Source organism: Bos indicus, chromosome 6 (assembly GCF_029378745.1).
Source record: "Bos indicus isolate NIAB-ARS_2022 breed Sahiwal x Tharparkar chromosome 6, NIAB-ARS_B.indTharparkar_mat_pri_1.0, whole genome shotgun sequence".
NCBI classification, from domain to species: domain Eukaryota; kingdom Metazoa; phylum Chordata; class Mammalia; order Artiodactyla; family Bovidae; genus Bos; species Bos indicus.
This window is the reverse complement of record NC_091765.1, coordinates 69,099,958-69,115,184: the sequence shown is the minus strand read 5'-3', so window position 1 is coordinate 69,115,184 and position 15,227 is coordinate 69,099,958. Positions and strand designations below refer to the sequence as shown.

General features: G+C 47.0%; 1 long non-coding RNA gene and 1 other non-coding gene across 2 annotated transcripts; both read right to left on the bottom strand.

Annotated features, from left to right (window-relative positions):
* Window positions 1-5,764: 5,764 nt before the first annotated feature.
* On the bottom strand, window positions 5,765-14,430 carry LOC109560467 (uncharacterized). The gene is made up of 4 exons (XR_011567193.1): window positions 14,357-14,430; window positions 13,939-14,077; window positions 9,101-9,492; window positions 5,765-8,408 (listed from the first exon to the last, which is right to left on the bottom strand). It is a non-coding gene; the product is annotated as an uncharacterized lncRNA (long non-coding RNA).
* On the bottom strand, window positions 8,673-8,794 carry LOC139183731 (small nucleolar RNA SNORA26). Its single transcript, XR_011567352.1, has one exon. It is a non-coding gene; the product is annotated as a small nucleolar RNA SNORA26 (small nucleolar RNA).
* Window positions 14,431-15,227: the final 797 nt, after the last annotated feature.

Below are 15,227 nucleotides of genomic sequence, written 5' to 3'. Positions count from 1 at the left end.
AACCAGTCACCATCAAAAATTGATACATTGGAGTATTAAAACTAAGAACGTGGGCTTTGCTGGTGTCTCCGTTGTAAAGAATCTGCCTGCCAACACAGGGGACACGGGTTCAGTCCCTGGTCCAGGAAGACCCCAGAAACTGGGGAGCAACTAAACCCATGTGCCACTACTACTGAGCCTGTGCTCTAGAGCCGAGAAGTCACAACTACGGAAACCCTCATGCCTGGAGCCTGTGCTCTGCAACAAGAAAAGATGCACCAATGAGAAACCCATGGACCATAACTACAGACAAGACCCCCTCACTGCAACTAGAGAAAAAGCCCATATAGCAATGAAGACCCCAGCCCAGCCAATAAATAAATAATAAGAACTCTCCCTCTCAACGGGCATCGCTAGAAGAATGAGAAGGAACTCAGAATTGAAAGAGATATTTGAAACACATACACTTCACAAAGGAGGCATATTTTACAAGTCCTCTTACTACGGATAAACTAGTATATTTACCCAATGGAATTCTACTCAGCAATAAAAAGAAATGAATTATTGACACATGCAACGACATGAAGGAATCTAAAGTACAGTAGGCTGAGTGAAAGAAGTCACAAAATAGCAGATATTTATGATTCTAGTTATATGAAATTCTGAAGCAGGTAAAGCTAATCCATTGTAGGGAAAAAATAAATCAGAACTATGGTTTCCATCAGGAAAGTGGAAATGGAGATTGACTGGAAGGTGGCATTGAACTTGAAACTCCTTTGCTCAAAACTCAGCCAATCTACACTGAAGATTTGTGCATTTAAGTTTTATATCAAAAGAAGAAACCTTAAATACTGAATTATATATATGCTGAAGTTAGAAGACACATATTGCTATCTGCAATCAATTTTGAAATGCAACAACATGAAGATGGATAAAGGGAAGGATAGAAATATAATAAAACAAGTTGTATAAAAAATGGGAGATCAAAGCAGTCAATCCTAAAGGAAATCAACCCTGAATATTCACTGGAAGGACTGATGCTGAAGCTGAAGCTCCAATACTTTGGTCACTTTATGTGTGCTATGCTGTACTTAGTCACTTAGTTGTGTCCAACTCTTTGCAACCCCATGGACTGGTGCTCGCCAGGCCCCTCTGTCCATGGGGATTCTCCAGGAAAGAATACTGGAGTGAGTTGCCATGCCCTCCTCCAGGGGATCTTCCCAACCCAGGGATCAAAACCAGGTCTCCTGCATTGCAGCCAGATTCTTTACCATCTGAGCCACCAGGGAAGCCCTTAGTCACTTGATGCAAAGAGCCAACTCATTGGAAAAGACCCTGATGTGGGGAAAGATTGAAGGCAGGAGGAGAAGTGGGTGACAGAGGATGAGATGGTTGGATGGTATCACCGACTCAACAGACATGAGTTTGAGCAAACGCCAGAAGATAGTGAAGGACAGGGAAGCCTGGGATGCTGCAGTCCATGGGGTCCCAACGAGTCGGACATGACTTAGCAATTGAACAACAACAGAATCTGTGTGGCAGGTTTACCTGTGTTTACTGTAAAATTCCTTAAACTTTGCTATTTGAACATTTTTATAATCAAGTATTAGGAAAAAAAATTAAAAACTCAGGAAAATGGGCAAAAAATTTAACAGAAACTTCATAAAGTTATTTCTAAATAACCAATAACCATATGACAAAGTGCTCAACTTCATTAATCCAGTTCAAGTTCAGTCCAGTCCAGTCCAGTTCGTGTCCGACTCTTTGCGACCCCATGAATCACAGCACGCCAGGCCTCCCTGTCCATCACCAGCTCCCAGAGTCTACCCAAACCCATGTCCATTAAGTCGGTGATGCCATCCAACTATCTCATCCTCTGTCATCCCCTTCTCCTCCTGCTCTCAATCTTCCCCAGAATCAGGGTCTTTTCAAATGAGTCAGCTCTTCGCATCAGGTGGCCAAAGAATTTCAGCTTCAACATCTGTCCTTCCAATGAACACCCAGGATTGCTTTCTTTTAGGATGGACTGGCTGGATCTTCTTGCAGTCCAAGCGACTCTCAAGAGTCTTCACCAACACCACAGTTCAAAAGCATCAATTCTTTGGTGCTCAGCTTTCTTTATAGTCCAACTCTCACATCCATACATGACCACTGGAAAAACCATAGCCTTGACTAGACAGACCTTTGTTGACAAAGTAATGTCTCTGCTTTTTAATATGCTGTCTAGGTTGGTCATAACTTTCCTTCCAAGGAATGTCTTTTAATTTCATGGCTGTAATCACCATCTGCAGTGATTTGGAAGCCCCAAAATATAAAGTCAGCTACTGTTTCCACTGTTTCCCTATCTATTTGCCATGAAGTGATGGGACTGGATGCCATGATCTTAATTTTCTGAATGTTGAGCTTTAAGCCAACTTTTTCACTTTCCTCTTTTACTTTCATCAAGAGGCTCTTTAGTTCTTCACTTTCTGCCATAAGGCTGGTGTCATTTGCATATTTGAGGTTATTGATATTTCTCCCAGCAATCTTGATTCCAGCTTGTGCTTCCTCCAGCCCAGCGTTTCTCATGATGTACTTCATTAATCAGGGAGATGAAAATTAAAATCACAGAAAACATAATTATCACCCACCAAAATGGCCAAAATGAAAAAAGATGGGACATACTTGGCACTGACAAATATGTGGAATGACTGGAACTCTCATATGTTGCTGATCAGGGTGTAAATTTGTGCAAACACTCTGGAAAACTGCTTTAAAATGTCTACTAAATTTGAACATGGCACAACTCTGATCCAACAGTTCCGTTTCTGGTTATACACCCAACATGGCTTGTGTACTTAACTGCAGATGCGAATATTTCAATAAATAGCACTGTGTGCCAGAGAGTGGCAATAAGGAACCACAGAAGGATTTGAGATTTCTGAGACCTGAGAAGGATTTGAGAGAGACGATCAGATTTGCCTTAGGAAGATTAATCCTTGGATTTGTAGAGGATGGCAAGGAGAGGAGTTAAGTTGTTTCTAGAGGTAATCCAGCAATTACGAAGTCCCGGATTAAAATAAGAGACAGGGATGAAAAGGACAGAGTATAGTGCATACTTGCAGAGCAAACACAGAACTTGGGCAGGTGACTTAAGTTCTCTGTGCTTCTGGTTTCTTCACTTGAAAAACCATTGACAGTACCTACTTCACTGATGATTATTTTGATGATTTAATTAATTAAGGCACGCGGGGCAGGGAGTGGTGGTTAATGATTGTTAAAAAAAAATTTAATTCTCAGTGCATGCTATGCAGAGCAAGACGTAGGTTTGGAGATCAGAAAGCTTTTAAAGAAATACCTTAATTTGGCAAGGTCTATGGAAGCCTGTTTTCTCCCAAGCACGGGTAAAAACAGCTCCCTGCCCAGGACAAGGTCAGTTTGGGGACACAGGTTAGAAAACTGAGGTTAGGAACGAGACAAGACATGCTAGAATCTGGGCAAGAAATGATTCTAAAATGCCACGGATGAAGAGGTGGGATTCTACTCGGGCAGCCCAAGCTCTCGCACTAGGAACTCGGGGCAAGCGTAGGCGTTTCCTCTCCTGCTCTCCATCTCCTTAGCTGAGAAGCAGTGCCGGAGAGTGGGACGAGGGTTCAGACGGAGAAGGGTAAGTTGGCTCCGGAAAACATGCCAATGGGACGCGAACCTTCCCGTGCTTAGCCAATTGGGTGCGCGCGGAACCGCCTCCATGTGGTGATTGGCAGGCTGCGTCCCCCGGGGTTCTCGCGGCCGGTAGCAGCGCGTCAGAACTCTCGCGAGGGGGCAGGTCTTCCACCGGGTTTGGAACACTTGGTCTCATTGCCAGTGGGTGGAGGGTGCGGTGTCTTTGCCTACTCGGATGCTTCGGCCCTTGGTAGCGTCCATTCGCTCGCTATCCCGAGCCGCGGGGCTTTGAGGGGCAGTGGGCGTGGTCAGGGAGTTTGACGAGCCGCAGGCAAAGAGCTGCCTGTCTCGAACCCCGGACCCGTGGTGCCCGAGGCGGAGGTGAGGCTGGGCCTGGGCCGTGGGGTCGCTTAGCCGCCGGGTCTCGGGTTTTCCCTCTCGGTTCCCTGCCTCCCCTCCGCGGGGCGGAGATTCGCTGTTGGCGCGGCTCTGCTGCCGCTTGGCGGGAGGAACCCAAGCTAGTAAAGCGCGACCTGATTGGGCCCTGCCGGGCACTGACGCTCACTCCGTCTACTGAACGGTTTGCGGCCTCAGAAGGGATATTTGCCTTCAAAATAGTGGAAGAGTTTGTGGCTTTCTGGTTACCGCGCTTGAGTGTTCGCAGGACGGTGAGATAGAATGCTTAGAGGAATGAACCGCCTCGCTTAAATGGTCGGTTCATGTTCTAGCCTGTTTCTAGCTCGTGATTATTCGGCTGCTGTACAGATAGTTAAGTGAGGATAAAGTCACATCTACATTTTGAGGGTCGTTTCTAATGGAAACACCTGCAGTAATGCAGATTCCTCCAGTAATGGGGAGTGTCAATATGTATTGAATTCTTGCACTTGGCAAACACAGTTATCTTCAAGTATTTTACACTTAATACTAAAAGTCTTGTGGCTGAGTCTGTTTTCACTGCAGAAAAAGCACGGCCAAGAAGGGGGTAAAAGGTAAATGGGGACCTCGACTACTGAGCCCTGTACATAACTGAATATTCACGTACTGTTGTGGAAAGTGGTAGAAAATAGCAAATGTTGAGGTTCAGCATCCTGGTATATACTCAAAAGTACTATTTTGAGTAGTAGATTGTAGACAACAGCATCCATTCTCTTGTTATGTATTTGGCCTATTAATACAACACGTTTCAGCTGACCACACTGCTTTCTAGGTTGCCAGCTAATTTTGTGAGTAGATGACAATTTGTTTTTCAACCATAAAAACGAATGATCATTATTTAGAGCAAAAATTTCGTATTAAGCTTTGTATAAAGCCAAGTGTAAATCTGCGACACCCTTGAAATGTTAAAATATAATTTATGGTGAAGAAGTACTGTCAAGAGCAAGCCTCTGACTAGCATAAAAGGCTTGAAGGCGGAGATGACACCCAGGACGATGCAAGCATATTGCAGTTATCCATATTACACATGAACAGTTGAGGGTCAGGCATTTTGCTGAAAGCCAATTAACTAAGAAAAAAAAATGAGTAAGAAGCTGAATTAATAGATTCATTCTGAAAGGAAGCGTGCACCTGAGGGAAGTTCCTAGCAAACTCTGTTGTGGGCAATGATCCTGTAGAAGTCTAACCAAAATAGGGCTGCACCAGAACCTGCCACTTGGGTGCATGTTTAGGGAATGCCAAGTTGCTTGTCGCGTTCAACTCTGTGCTACCCCATGGACTGTAGCCTGCCTGGCTCCTGTCCTTGGGGACTCTCCAGGCAATACTGGAGTGGGTTGCCAAGCCCTCCTCCAGATCTTCCCAACCCAGGGATCTAACTGACATCTCCTGCATTGCAGATGGATCCATTACCTTCTGAGCCTCCAGGGAACCAGGGAGTTAAGCCAGAGATAATGGGAATATCTCAAAAGAAGAGTGGCCACTTTTAGGCAGAAATATTCAGACTTGTAATAATGAAACTTTTTTGCTGTGGAAGGTATTAACAATAGGTATTCAAATTTGTCAGCAAGAAAGGAATGGTGGGGAGTTTTTTATACTTTCACTCTATTCAGGTCTACAATTTGCTATGGTGAGTTTTGATCCTAACTTCTTTGAAAGGAATGCGATTCAAAAGGCATTACTGTGAATGGCAACATGTAAACAACACACAATCTTTTCAATGTTTTATTTATTGACTGTGATAGCCCCACAAGAATACTGAAATTCAGTAAGTTTTTTATTCAGAAACTTGGGTCTGTCCATCTACTTACCAATCTCTAGCATGAAGCTGCCATTATTCGGTATCAGTATTTGTTGCAGCCTGTGTGCTGTGCTTAGTCACTCAGTTGTGTTTGACTCTTTGCAACCCCATGGACTGTAGCCTGCACGGACTGTAATCCCATGGATGTAGAATTTTAAATAACAAATTCCTGGTTATTTAAAAAATTTTTGGAAAATCAACATATGAACAGGACTGTACCGGTTGCAGTTGCTTCCTGGGAGAGGGGGAAATCTGTGGCAGACCCAAGGTTTCCACCTGTGTGCCCAGCCCAAGTGACTCCTCAAGGGACAGAGAACCACCAGCAGGGCTCAGTGGAGTGACGCTTCTTGTGCAACCAGTGGTTACCCTTGGAAACTTTGCTAGCGCCCTCAGACTTTCATCTAGGCCTTTAGTCTACCAAATACTTCTCCACCAAAATGCTAACTAGTCACAGGCCTTTACACCGGAGGCCTTTGTCAAAGACCAGTTGCAATTACATACTCTGATCTGCTTTGTTCACAATACCCAGAATAGGTCTTGGCCCATAGCAGGTACTCTATTATTTTTTTTAACGAACATTAAAGCCAGGATCTTAGTAGCATATAAATATCAAGTATCAGTATTTTCATTCTGATCTAAATTACAGTGACCATACAGTATTATCAAAATGATCCTATAGCACTACTAAGTGCCTACTACTCACCAGGGAGTTAGATGTACTGTGTATAAACCCCAGTAACTATCATCAACTTAAGAGTTAGACTCAACATAGCGACTAAGCCACCACCGAAGATAAAGAAATTGAAGTTAAGAACTGGTCAGAGATCATTTAGGATGGGGATTTGAATCTAGGCTCTTACTAACTAGGCTCCACTCCTAAGTAAGCCACTTACTTCAGTGTGATTTATAAGACAATTCAACACAACTAACAATAGTATTATAAATGATACTGCTCCTTGTACTATAGTCACCATGGTTTTAGGACTATTTGAGAACTTATAATATGCCAGGTATTTGGTCAGACCCAAGGAATATGGTAGAAACCAAGATGGATTTTATTGGCAAGCTCACAAGAAACCACAAAATGTGCTTCCAAGTATAAGGGCATTACAAGGTGCTATAGAAATCCAGAATAAGAGCACCGGGGAGGGAAGATAGCACTTAATAGAAACGTGGGAAAGTATATGGATGGCAGGGGGCATTGTAGGTTAAGTGGTAGCATTCCGAGGTCTGACAGGCCAGAAAGCAAGCTGCCATCTTAGAATGGTCTCAAATACCCACCCTAGCCCTGCACACACACTTAAGGCTACTTCTCTGCAGCTTCACCTTGCTTTCCCCACAAACCTTTAAACATATCCCTCCCCAGGGCCTTTGCACTTGCTTTCCCTCTACCTGAAATCCTCTTCATCCAAATATTTACAGTTGACCTTTGTATAATAAAGGAGTTAATCTGAATAATTTATAGATGGCCCTCCACATCCACAAATTCAACCATGTAGTATCTACTACTGAAAATACCTATGAATAAGGGGACCTATTAAGTTCAAATCCATGTTACTCAAAGGTTGACTGTAACAACCATGTTACCCTCTGCAGCCCTTTCAGGTCTTCTGTAGTCAGTCTCAGCCAGCTCTATCTGAAATTATGTCCTCCACTCAGAGTGCATACACACGCCTTTCCTATTTTCCTTGTCTTTTCCCTCTAGCAATTATTCTTTTACAACATATTTGTTGAATTTCCTATATTAGGCTAGATTTTACAGAATTTGGAATATTAAAAAAATGAAGTTTACACAGAGGCTAAAACAATGTTTTGAAATAAGCATTAAGAGTGAATCCTAGGCTTAAGATTTAAGATTTCTGGAAAATGAGGTATTTGCAAGCATTCAGTGCTGATAACAGAAAGAATTCCTAGCTCCTACTGGACTATTAATTTTGCTACACTGACATTTCTTCCTATATGAAAACTTTCCCATCACCTCCAATACTTCCAGAATTCTAACAATCTAGCATCATTGTGTCCTTTAAATTCCTTCTTACAGCTCACTGTGCTACATTCAGCAGCATTTAACATGCTGAAGAATGGTCCCTTTGTGCCAAATTTCAACATATATACTAAGTCTCTAATCCTAACTCCCTCCCCAAATGGCCTAATCTCTACTTGAATACTTCTACTGTTACACGAGGACACTAAATCCCGAGAGATACATGACTTTCCATAGTTTACATAGCCAGAAAGGTACATATGAGGTTACTTGTTTAGGGCTATGCATGTGATAGAATATTAATTCACTACCTGAAATATTGCTTCATCTATAATTTTACACTACCCACTTCATAAAGCTGGGAGAATTAAACCACCAGCATTATCCCACTGACCCAACTCCTATGCCAGTGCAGATCCATAGCTGCTACAAGTTATGTGAGAATAGCTGGCCTCATTAGACTCACTTGTGTGTTGTACACTGCAGAGCAATATAGTTGGTGTAGGTCAGTTAAAATACCAGCATCAGAGAGCATCCTGGCTTCAATGGCTTGTACCTGTAGTTTTCAACCTAAAAAAATAAATGTTTTAAAATTACCTTTTTGAATAGAAAATTTGTACATGTGTTCCATCATCTAGATATTTTTCCACCATCAGAAGCGACCAAAGTACCCAAACTGTCTTGTATTTTTGAATACACTAGATGGGACCCGCAGAGGAATCTAAAAATCAGGCCTGAAAGTATTGTCAAACCGAAGGTCAAGTTTAAATTTAATGACCTTGGTATTAACTATACACATACTAGTAAGTGCTAAGACTTAAAATCTTCTGGTTCAGTTGTGACTCCAGACAGGATCCAGAGAGGAGTTCTAAAATCTCTTCTCTGGGTTTTATGGAGACTTTCTTTACCCTCCTGTGTTAGCCTCTTAAGGCACTGTGTCAACCTTAAAAGGGCACTGGAAAGGGTGATCTGGGTTTCTCACAGGGTTCTCTACCATTTCCTGCACTCCTCTTCATAATATCATGGACATCAGCAGTTTCTTTAGCCGAGTCCGAAAACCCACTTAGAAGCAGCTGGTCTGCTGGGTGAAGCCAGTAAACATCCACTTCTTTTAACATTAAGGAAGAGCCTGATCCAAGCCTTTGCATGGAGCTTGGGAACTCTCCAGTCACCATTAGCCACACGCTCGGGCCTGGGTCATCTTACTTTCACTCAAGGACAGGGTTGTAAGGAATAGGCCGGGCGTTTTGGGTAATCTTTACCTGAGATGGCATTTGTAGTTGAGCAGGGGGTGGAAAGTTCCAGGCTGATGCAATCTGCCTGGAGTACTGGAGTGGGGCAAAGTTCACTTTTATTTTCCCTGAAGTCAGGTGGTCCAGCAAGGGCCCTTGAGGTAGTTATCTTCTTTTTCTAGGCCTGAGGACTCCTTCATTACAGACCCTGAAGTCATAAAAGGATGGGAAAAGGGTGCCGTATCTCTCTGGCTACTTCCTCCTGGATAGGGGCGACGGTTTTGGGGTCTGGAACAGAGGATCTTTCTAGGGCCCAGGGTTTCCTTTTTCTGAAGTTAAGGTGAGGCTCTCAAGAAGAATGGTCTTTGACTTGGTCTTGAGAGATGGCCCAAATCCGGTCTTGGAGAAACCTTTGAAAGAGACTGAAGAAACAGGGGCCAAATAAGAGGAGTCAGATAATAAGTACTAATGGTTCCAAGAAAGGGAGCAACCAAGGGCAGGCCAGTTGGAACAGGCTTCGGGGAGTGGAAAGCTTTTGTAACTCTTTTTTGTGGCCTTTGATTCTGTCTCTAAGTTCTCTGACCCTACCCTGGACTATGCCTGTTTCGTTAACAAAAGAGCAGTAGTCTTCTCCCAGGAAAAGGCAGGTTCGTCCCTTTCTGTGGTGAGAAGGTCCAGGGCTCGTCTATTTTGTAGGGCTACAGAAGCCAATGAGTTAATTTGCCTTTGGACTGCAACAAAGGACTCCACCACCTGTTCCATATTATCCTTAAGTTCCTGGGACAGTTTGTAGTAGAAATGGGCTGAGGTCGAGATGCCCCCAATCCCAGTGCCCAGAGCTGCCGCTATGCCAGTCCCAATCAGGAGGGGGGCCATGACAGCCTGTTTTTTTCCTGTGGGAATGTTTCACCTGGGGATCTGCTACTTGTTCTATCTCTTTATCTTCTAGGATGGTAAGACCTGGGGTCAGAAAGACCAAGATGCAAGGTCCAGGGGGTTGGGGGGAAGACATGAGTAGGCATAGGTGCCTCAGAGAATGAAGATTCCTGGGCTGGTGCAATTACTTGTGCTGTCCCAGAGAACCAAAGTGGAACAGAAGAGAGTGGAGTTTGTGAGCCTGGTGTAGTTGGGACTAGAGTAGTTGACACAGGTTAGGTTTGAAGGGGCTGAAAGGAGGATATTGTCAGAGACTGGCCCAATGAGTTGTGTAGTGTTTTGTTGGGGAGGGGAGGTACAGTTGCCCTGTGACAACCAAGTGGAGAGTAAAGGGATTGCTATGTGTAGTGATGGAGACAGCGACATGCATATCCAGCACTGGGATGTGTAGTGTGTGTTCTAGAAGAACTGGAATGAGTTAAGGAGGATAAGGTGTCAGTTGTCAGAGGGAGGATTTAGGAGGGGCCGTAATTGGGAAAGGTGGTCTGAGCATCTATAGGACTCAGGGGTTGCCTGTAACTGGGAGATTAGGTTTCTTATAACCTGTTCTTGATTCTTTTTACACTGTTGATCTTGTGCCCCTCCCCCGTCTGAGTACCCCCAGCGGGTAGTGGGATAGAAACATGTGTTTTCCATTTGGCTTATAGCAGCTGCTCACGGCACTCCCTGTCTTCTGTACTTTAACAGTGAGTAGGGATTTGGACTTTCCTGCCCCGATGTTCATAGTGCATGGTTTAGGGGCCGTGTTAAAACATGAGGAATGGACATAGAAATGAATTTCATCACAGGGGCAGGAACTAGCCAGAAGGCCGGGGAGCGTAGCAAGGATAAGGAAAAGGCGAGTCATGGGTCTGGTAGTTAGACAACGTGAAGGAAATAGAATCCTAGGAGTAAAACACAGCTGACAGCATAGGTGGCACTGACGAAGAGATGGAAGATGGGTGACCAGTCTAGAGGAGACAGTTGTTAGGTCTATAGCAAGGGCTAAGGTTAAGGGTGATGTGGACTGGGGTATGTTTGGCTATGGATGGGTGACCAGTACCCCAGACTCGGGGGTCTATGGCAGGTAGGTCCAGGGAAGGTCAGGAGTAGGGGATACGGATGGTCCAGGTGCCATCTGCATGTAGGACAGAGACCACATTGAGAGGGGGTATGGTAACAGAGACCCCTAATTTGGATAACAAATCTCTCCCCAGGAGCACCACGGCGCACTGAGGCATTATGAGAAATGAGTGTTCAAGGGTCAAGTTTCCAAATTGACCGAGTAACGGGAGGCTGATTCTTGGGCTCAGGGGGACTCCAGAGACCCCCTTGATTGTGAGCTCTCAGTTTTGGGTTGGGCCAGAGTAGGAGGTCGAAAGAAGGCAGCTCCAGTGTCTACTATGAAGGAGACCTTTCTCTCAGCCACTATCCCGTCTACCCTGAGTTCTGAGCTCGTGTCCAGGACACAGGCCGGGGGGGTGCTGGAACCTGGTTTCCATCATTGGACCAACTCTCACAGGGTCGGGCTGGAGTTTTGGGGAGAGGTGGGGACCTCCCCAGGGGTGCCAGGGCGTTCCTGGGGGCAGTCCACCTTCCAGTGTTCCCACTGGCCTCAGTTCAGGTACGCCTTGGTGTGGGTCAGTGGGTTTGGGCATGCCTTTGACCAGTGTCCCAACTGGTTGCAGGGTCCGGGCCAGGGGGGTTAGGGAGGGGGGCGGTTTGAGCCCCAGTCTGGGATGACTTGGGCTGGGCTGATCTCTTCCCTTAATTGCTGCTGCCAAAAGGTATATTTAGCCTTTCTCTCAGTCTTTTTCTCTTTTAGCCTCCTTCTATTATTGAACACCTCCAGCTACTCCTAGAAGGTCCCTTTGGGGAGCTCTTGGGGCCCTTCTCTAGTTATCGAAGTTTGCGTCTAATGTCAGGGGCGGACTGATATTGAGGTTGTTATACTTTTGGACTGCCTCTGTGAGGCACACCAAGAACAAGGCTGGATTTTCGTCCGCCCCTTGGGTGATTAATCATAACTGACATGGATATGAGTATTTTTCTGCATGCCCTCTAGGAGGCAGGTGACCATATGGTTGAGTATCCTGATGCCTGGGTCACTGGGCTGGTATGTCCAGTGAGGTTCTAGTTGAGGCACCACCTCATCAGCAGCTGGGCTGGCCCAGTCTTGGTTGTGACTGGCATGGGCTTCCGCCGCTTGCCAGATACGGTCTTTTTCATCTGGATTGAGAGTGGCATTTAGGATATAATATATGTCACTCCATGTGAAGGTTATAGGTCTCGGTAAGCCTCAGGAACTCTTTTCTGTACCTGGTAGAGTTTTCAGAAAATGATCCTAACTTTTCTTCTATCTGGCTCATGTCTGACAATGAAAATGGCACGTGGACTCGGGTGGGGCCTTCTGGTCCTGCCACTCTCAGGAGAAACGTGTTGGGTACGTGATTGCATGGCAGGGGGGTTGGGAAGCAGGGAGGAGGGACTGGGGTCACGGGGTTGAGAAAGGCTCAGGAGAGGTTTCAGAGTCACTAGGTGAGTTCGGTGAGGGGGAAGGAGGGGGTTGATGGTGTGGCTGGTAGGGAGGGGGCTCGTCCACAGGGTTGAACTTTGGGGGTGCAGAAGGTCGTGCGTGGCTGGTTAAAGCAGAAGGGTCCTTTTGTTTGGGAGGCAAGGTGCACAGAAGGACCTCATGCAACAGGACTTGCATAGGGAGGGCCTGCTCCGAAAGGCCCAAAAGGCTTGGGCATATGGGACCTCGGACCACTTGCCATTCCATTTTAAGAAGTTGGTAAGATCTTGAAGAATGTATAAGTCAAATGTGCCAAATTCAGGCCAGTGGTTTTGATTGTCTAATTAGTACTGAGGCCAGATCTGCATACAGAGCTGCTCTAAGCAGCTCGCCTTGAATTCAGTAAGAGTAGTTTGGGATTTTTGAGGACGCAGGACGAGGGGAATCTTTTGGGATAGACTGGCCAGACCCCATGATTGGGAGGCAAGCAGAGGCTCCTTCTGTGAGTCTCGGTCGTCACCCGTAGTCACAATAGGAGTTATGAGAAGAGAGCTCATTATCAAGGCGGAGCAGCCCTCACTGTCGCTTACAGAGTGGCCTTAGGCCAGGGGACCCCGGGACCAGAGAGGACAGTATACTAGGGTACCTCTAGAACACTATCCGGATCTTACCTTAATATGGGGGCCGGAGTGAGTGGAATATTGGATGCAGAGCCGTCGAATGGCAAGAGTTCCCTGTTCCAGAGGTCGTCAGAGAGAGAGCGGAAAGAGGAGAGAGAGGAGAGAGGAGAGCGAGACACGAGTGCCTCGCCCATTCCGGGGTTTCAGCACCAAAAAAATGAAAGCAATAGTTCTGCTGCTGCTGCTAAGTCGCTTCAGTCGTGTCCACTCTGTGCGACCCCAGAGACGGCAGCCCACCAGGCTCCCCCGTCCCTGGGATTCTCCAGGCAACAACACTGGAGTGGGTTGCCATTTCCTTCTTCAATGCACGAAAATGAAAAGTGAAAGTGAAGTCGCTCAGTCGTGTCTGACTCGTAGTGACCCCATGGACTGCAGCCTACCAGGCTCCTCCATCCATGGGATTTTCCAGGCAAGAGTACTGGAGTGGGGTTCCATTGCCTTCTCCAAGCAATAGTTCGGGATGAGGCAAAGAAAGGAAAACGACCTCAAAGAAGACAGGTTACCTTTAGTCAGGCAAGGAGTAGGGGACAAGCGGCCTGACGACCAGGCTGAGCGCGCGAAGGATCAGGGAGGCTGCGTATTTGGGTGAGGGGGTGGGTTGCGGAAGTGATACGAGAAGCTTTAGTCAGGCGGGGCGTTTTGGGTGATCTTTAGCTGTGATGCCATTTGCGATTGAGCAGGGGGCGGGAAGGTCCGGACAGCGGGGGGAAGTCCCGGGCTCATCCCATTATCTTCTTTTTCTAGGCCCGAGGTCATACCTGCGCTTAGTACTCAGGCCGCTGCAGCCGGCAGTAGCTGGAGATAAATTCCCCAGGCCCACGGTTGGTTCAAGATCCGCTGTAACCGCCTCAGTCTGGGTGGGGCCCGACCCCGCTACAAAGTAGCCGCGGCTGAACCCTGGGGAAGCAAAGCGCAAGCTTGTTACCGCGCCCGGGTAGGCCAGCCTGGAAGCCTCCGGGCGACTCGGCGCGGCGCAGTGTGCCTCGAGCGGCCCCGGGACGGGCACCGCCGCCCGTCCCTCCCAGGCCGCCGAGGGCTGCTCTACCCCTGCGTTCTGGCCGCCGAGAGCAGTGGAGCTCCGGGCGGGCAAAGCTCGAGGGGATGAGGGGCGAGCCCAGCCCCACCCGGCCCGCAGTCCGGCCGGGTGCCCTCCCCACCACACCGACCTACACTCACCTCTCAATTCAGCAAGACTGAGGCCGGTGCGCGTGTGCTGCGCCGAGAAAATGCAAGTGGGGCGGGGCGGGGCGCGAGCAGGGCATCCGGGGCGGGACGGTCGGGGGTAGGGGCGGTCCGGGCAGCCAATCCCGGGAATTATCCGGACCTGGGCGGTGCGGGCCTGGCCATGCGGTCTCTGGCTAGACCGGATGCTGCAGGTCTTTCTGTGGCAGGAGGACTAGGCAAACCTACGCAGAGCGTTCTACTCAGATGCTCTAGGAGCCTTGCCGCCTTCCTAGGCCTTGGTACTCGTGAATCTGGTTCTCTCGGCCAAGTGTCTTCCTCTGGACTGCCCTTAGAAGGCTCTGGCCAACCCAGAGATTCCCCTTCCCGTAGCTACGCTTGTTCTGTTTGTGTCCTGCAAAACTAAACTTAGAGGCCAGAGCCACGTCTTCTTGAACAAGCTCACTCCATGGTCCCTCCTAAACCTGGAGGACCAGCCTTTCTTCATGCTCTCTGTTCACTCATTCACAGTGTTTAATAAGTAAATTGGGGTGGGGGGTGGGTGTGATGGGGGAGGGTGTTGGTGGTGAGTGGGGGCGGGGTGGGGGGGCAAAGAGGCGCTATAAACCTTTCCTAGGTGACAGGTATCAAACTTGGCAAACAATCAACTGGATTAAAATTGGAGTATATAAAATGATAACTTACATTACTGTTCTAAGAGTTTATCATTTGTTAAATTTAATTCTCAAAATATTTTTAATCATCGTCACATTATAGGTGGGGAAACCCAGACAAGTCCAGAGCAGCAAACAAGTGGTGGATCTGGGATTTGAATGCATTTTGAAGGCTGCTGCTGCTGCTGCTAAGTCGCTTCACTCGTGTCCAA